This window comes from Brienomyrus brachyistius, chromosome 8 (genome assembly GCF_023856365.1).
Source record: "Brienomyrus brachyistius isolate T26 chromosome 8, BBRACH_0.4, whole genome shotgun sequence".
NCBI classification, from domain to species: Eukaryota; Metazoa; Chordata; class Actinopteri; order Osteoglossiformes; family Mormyridae; genus Brienomyrus; species Brienomyrus brachyistius.
In genome coordinates, this window is record NC_064540.1 from 3,917,718 (window position 1) to 3,924,042 (window position 6,325).

The following is a 6,325-nucleotide window of genomic DNA, read 5'->3' on the forward strand; positions in this document are numbered from 1 at the left end:
TTAAATGTAGTGTCGCACAACTGATTTGCCGTTAGAGTTCATTGTCTGTGCCAAATGTCACATGAGCATTTGCATTTAAAAATGGACGCCTCCTGCCTCTGTTCACCAGATCTCATGCAACCGCATCAGGACAATCCACTTCATTCACCCTGTTTATGCTCTTTTCATTTACATAACTTGAGATCTAAGTCCTTTGCTGTGAAGTTCTACTTCAAAAACAAGTCCTGTCGTCAATCAAATCCATCGGTCTTACATAAAATAACGGTATTGCTTAAAATTTATGTCATATGAAAGCTGAAAAACTGTAAATAAAAAGTGGCTGACTAAAGTAATATATTCTGCATCCACTGAACAAGGGTATGCAATTAAATTAATCGCTCTCAGTGTTTCCGAGCTTTGGCTGTCAGAAATAAATTACCTGTTTTTAAAGATAATCTGCATGAAGAGGGAAAGTGGAGTGCAACACACTTTGAGCGCCTATAAGTTTTGGCTTCTTGATTTAAGGATAATTAAACAGAATGATGCAATTGCAGGCTGCATGCATTAGACGTTTCCACTTTAAAAGCAATGGATTTAAAAGCAATGTCATCTTGTTGTACTTCAGATTGGAAGAAGATGGTTTGTGAGTAAATATATAAATATTTACACACACACATGTAATTAATGTCATAGCACATAGTCAGTATTTATTGTTCCATTATGAAATGTAGATGCAAAATAAACTCGTTTAATATGATTCTTTATTATGATGGCTGGGTAATTTAATTTGATTGAACAGCTGAGAGCAAAAAACAACCAATTGCGGATATAAGTAAATAAATATAATGGGAGAAATAATGAAAAAAATGTTATGCTGTTTAAAAAAAAAAAAACCTCTGATGTGTATGATAAGTTTTTTCATAATGAAATATGATATCACAGTGACATGAATATCAGTCAAATCAGTTAAAAGAATTATGATTGAAAGAATTTGTCTTTAAATAATTCTTGGCAATGGAGACACCACGTTAACATTTTTTAAAATTGCTGTTTATCAAAAGGTTTTTGATCATGACCACACAGTCAAAATACATCTACCTATGAACCGTTATTGCTCGAAGGAGAACCTATGGCAGGCATGAAAGGGCACAAGGCTGGGGTGTACGCTGGACGGGACGCCAAGCGCTCACAGGGAGCATACGCACGTAATCACAATCTGCAGGTAACTTAGAGACCCCGATTAGTCTAACCGCACGTCTATGGGATGCACAAGTAACACGAGCACCCAGAGGAAACTCACCCAACACGTGGAGGGCTTAACATGGCCCTTAACATGTAATGTTATGCGTTTTCACATAAATCTGGTGCAACTTTGCAAATGAAAGGCTGTGCTCTGTAGATTTTGTCCCAGATAAATGAGAAGTTATGAATAAGGACGCTGGTAAGGCGGAGCCAGTCAAAGATACGTCCACACTGGTTAAAAAGAAGGCAAACCTAATGACGTCTCAGAATAGTTACCCTAACTGTGCTTCACTGTGGCACCCAGCCAATCCCTCCTCGCGTTGTAATTACACAGAGCAAAGGCCTTTGGGTAATTACCATTGATCCACTCACCTAGCCGCTGCTATCGATCCTGCTGAGTGTAGAGCGAGGAAGAGGAGCAGGACTACGAGGTTGGGGCGGGGGTGGGCGGGGGGGGGGGGGGGGGTACGTCTCTTATATTTCCCACTATATTGACTGCTGTGGTCTTCTGTTCAAGGTGCCCCGCCTGGAGAGAGCCATAGATTCTTCCCAGGTCCTTAGTGGACAGAGACACAGGCAGATTTGCCAGGCTGGAATCTCAGCGACTGTGAAGCGCTATGAATTACAGTACAGTAGCTCACATGTGTGCAATCCAGCCCAGAGCGCGTGAAGCAGAAGTTAAGCCATCAGGGGCTAAAGCAAACACCAGTCCATAGGACTGTTTCCCAACAAAGCTAGAGGTTATTGCACATGCCACATCCCACTGCGCAAGCAGCCAGCTCCTCCAGACTCATGAAAGGGATTTTGTAGTAAAGATTTTCTCCCACATCGTGTGTGTGTGTGTGTGTGCACGTGCGTGTGTGTAGAAACTGGCTCGCACCATGCATAGTTCTCATATCAGGCATCCCAAGATGGGAGCTACGGGTCACAGCCCGCAATGGGAGCACCGGGGCCCGGCTGTAATGAGAGAGTGGCAGTATCCTCGCTCCAGGAAGCCACTCGAAGCCCGCGATAGACTCACACATATTTTTCCTAATATGTCTCCATGTAATGACTCATGCTAGTTATTATATTGACATTACCGCTTATACCAGGACATTGTTTCAGGAAGGTATTCTGGACATGCTTCATTAGGAGATTCAGTTAAAGGAGGAGAGAAATTTATTCCATTTTCCCTCGCCCCCCCTTTGGTCAATAAAAGCACAGAGCGAACTGCTTTTTCTCTTCCTTTTAAGAATGTTATTTATGTTTATCTGCTTATATTTTTATAACTTTATGAGTGACCGTTAAGAGCAGGCACATAAACTGAGCTACTTCGTTAGTTTTGCAAGTTTGCGTTTTTATTTGACTCTGAAAATTTGTTTTTCATAAAAGAATGCACGGATGATCACTGCTGATCATAACATTATGAATAAAGCCCTCATTTACATTTATTAACATGCGTATGTGATTATGTATAATTTTACATACCATACATGGAACCTAGTACATTGAAATGCAAGTAAGACAAAGTGCGTTACAACTTTAAATTGACTGTCTCCTTTTGTGTTAACTTTTCAGTCATTGTGGCCTTTGTGTGGCATGACAGGCAGCAGCCCTTGGACTCATAGGTACTGAGATTGCATATTGGGGCATTATGACATATACTTAGAACCTCTATTCATCAAACCAAGATGCATATGCTTATGTTGGAATCTGCTGGCAGTTTTCACACAATTCAGCCCTGAATCATTTCTAGACTGCAAAAAGAGCAGCTATGTTTATATTTTCTGCCTAACACTGTATACAATACTAATTTAAGAGATAGTCCTGCATTTCAAAGTTGAAAAATGTTTGATAATGCTTTGTAGAGGGGGGGGGAACAATCTCAGTATTATATAGAATTGAAACAAATTCCTTTCGGAAAAGGTGATAAATGAGTTTGCGACTTTGTATCTGAAATGGACGTGAAACAGAACCTCTTTTGCAGAATTATGTCAGGGTATAAATAAGTGCCTAATGAATAGGAAGGTGACTCAGTGCAATAACATTGTAGGGGGAACCAATGAGGTTGCCCCCGTTTTACCACCTGCTAGTGTCAATCACTGTGATTGCGGCTTGTGCTCCAAGTGACTTTCACACTGGAGACAGGAGCCAATCATGTTGAATTACAGTAGTTTTTTTTTGAATTCCTAATGGCCGTGATAGAAAATGACTGGCAACATCACATTAAGTTGCTGGTGATAAGTGTGTCAATAAAATATCAGCATAAATCTATCAAAAATAGGCATTTAAAGGCACAGCTTAGATAGAATTATTTTTTCCAGTGTGTTACAAACATATTTACATACTTTGACTATTAACTAATGTTCCAGTGCTTCCATCTGAACCATGCATTAATTATCAGTTTGATTACTATTACTGGTGAATTTATTGGTGTGACTGGTTACAGAGTTTAAGTTCCCTACTTCCTGGAAGCTCTATGACAGCTTCTCTGTGACTCTGTAATTAAAAACTGCAGTTCCAGTTTCAGTTCCACCACTGTCCCGGATATCCCAGATTGATTGTAGAAACACAAAAATCCGCCAAGTTGTTTTAAATGTCAGATATCAGCCAAACGAAAGGGAGCAGAGGCAGCATTTAAGAGCAATTCCAGCAGACATTTTTTTCCATAGTCTCCACCGACAACGCTGACATTTAAAAAATAAAAAAGGAAATGATGGAAATGATGTTTACCTTTTCCAGAAGGGCTTTTTAGCAGTTAACCTGCCCCATTTTGAGGCGTCTGCTCACATGGGGAAATATACTACGTGGAAAAAAAAGTCATTTGAAGACGTTCTCAGAATAGAATTTTCAAGTTATGTCAAGGTTCAAAAAAATGTATTTTCAGACAAAGAAATTCATTTATTTGTATAAATTACCTATTATTCATAAATGACACTACCGTGTTACCTTTCTAAAATAAATTTTAAATTATTGTGATTTTTTTTTCTTAAAAATATTGGCAATTATGGCATAGATAATTGAATGACTTCAGTAGAAAGCTGGTAATATTACGCTCCAGTCCACCTGAGGGCTTAGAAAAGTCCAGTACAGAATAGAGCTGTCATGTTTTCGTCCTCCTTCTGCCCCCAATTCCTCCAAAGGCATTCTGTTGGGTCAGGACTCTGTGCAGACTACTGTAATATTCCGCCGTTTCTCTGGCAACCAAATATTTGTCTGATCCATAGTCACGCCCATTTCCTGCAATCATATGACCGGTAGGATAGTAAACATTCTTCTGATGCTGTAGGAGCAGAAATAATTTTTTCCACGGTGATAGGATGTCCAAAGATGGCAAGCGCATATCAAGTTTAAGCTTTCTCAGCGGTGGTTATGTGTGTGCATCTCTCTGTTTATTCACTACCCAACACCGGGTCTCCTGGCAATAAAAATGATATAAAGGATTAACTAATGTCAGCTTTCCTTCAGTTTACTGCACGGCTCATTTAACCCAAGGCAACATATCCCTGGATATTTCTTTTTTTTTATTAAATCAGTGATGTCATGAGGAAATAGAGAGTGATATTTCTAGAGTGAATCGTGATGGTAATTTGGTGCATGAGTGATGAGCATTATCAAAAAATAACCTGACTCTTCTTTGAGACAATTATATAAGCGCTCAGTGGCATTTTTCCCTCCGGTCTCCACCTGCAATTACCCTAAAACACCACCTTTACAATAGACCTGAGGCTGAATGGCCGAGAGCTGTTTTTTTTCAAGCGTTTGTCTTTCTTCTATCTTGTTTTTACTACAGGGCCTTTTGAGTGGCTACTGACGAAACAAAGGCATTCCCCGCATCTTTGGCTGGAGATGTCAGCCTGTTTATCTGACCCTCACACTAAGAAAGGCCCGTTCTGCTGTTTAGGGATAAACAAACCTCTTAATGAGAGAATGGGAGATGATTAAGTTGAGTTTTTCTTGGCTTTCCCATCTGCAGGCGCACATACCCACTTGCCAGCCCTTTGAGTCATGGAGGTTTGATATCAGCACAGGTGGGCCAGCTTCCAAATTCCTTTGTGATGTCTTTCAGGCGCTGGTGGAGAGCAGGGAGCCCGAATTTACAAGGCAAACAATAAGTCCACGGGCACGACTCTGCTTGTTTTCACATCCTCTGACGTGGGGATAACATTGTAGGAGATAAATCACAATGCCTGACGTCTTTAGCCTAAAACAAAAGTGGGAGTACAGGCTAAGGAGAGACGGCATGGGAAAACGGTTTCATATCGCTTTGGGTCACGATGAGGGAACTGTATCGACACGTATGAGTGTCGTCGTAAATGTGAATTGTTGGCGGAGGAAACGATAGAGCTGGGGTTACTCAGTGCAGTTTTTCAGAGAATTTATTTTACATGATCCCAGGCCAATGGGATAGATGGCTGCTTTGTGGCGACTTGTCATCCAGATTCTTATCTTTGTTAAGCGGCTAATCCAGTCCTTTGTCTTAAGGGCACACAGTTAGCCAGAGACTGACGAAGCGACTGCTGCGTGACATCAGTCCGCCACCTGCAGCATAGAGAGGCTGATTATCCCCATTGTGGGGGCTGTTTTTTTCACATCTCCTCTCCAGTGAATGACAGTGAGGATGGATAGGTGAGCACATTCATCTGAGGTAATCACAGAGCTCTCGCTATTGTCTGCTCCACTGTTTATTCAGCTGTTTCTCGCCTGGTAGGGTGCTACAGTCATTCTCTGTTTATGGTAAGTTTCATATCCTTTCCATGCAACATTCCCAGTGCCATTTCCTAAAAAGAATTGGAAACCCAGTCTGTCTGACTGGTCATCTTCCACTCAGCCAGCTCCCATGTTTGACACTATACACGTGCTATGTCTTTTATTTTCCGTTATGCCCTTACATGCATACGAATGGTCTGCTCAGTGCATGTCAATAAACATGCCCTGCTGACCGCTTCTCTACTTGTTTAGGGAAAGAACCAAGTGATAGTCATCTCAGGCCTCATGGCAGAACAAACTCCCAGCATTTTCCTGGATGATCACCGCTTTTATTTTCCCTTCCAGGATCGTTACCTGTATCCCCAAACACACAGTCATCCCACAGACGTTAAAGATTACCAAAGCTGTGCAA

General features: G+C 41.1%; 1 long non-coding RNA gene across 1 annotated transcript; it reads right to left on the bottom strand.

The window, feature by feature from the left end:
* Positions 1 to 1,676: 1,676 nt before the first annotated feature.
* On the bottom strand, positions 1,677 to 4,371 carry LOC125747982 (uncharacterized). The gene is made up of 3 exons (XR_007399418.1): positions 4,270 to 4,371; positions 3,937 to 4,006; positions 1,677 to 1,777 (listed from the first exon to the last, which is right to left on the bottom strand). It is a non-coding gene; the product is annotated as an uncharacterized LOC125747982 (long non-coding RNA).
* Between the last annotated feature and the right edge of the window lie 1,954 nt (positions 4,372 to 6,325).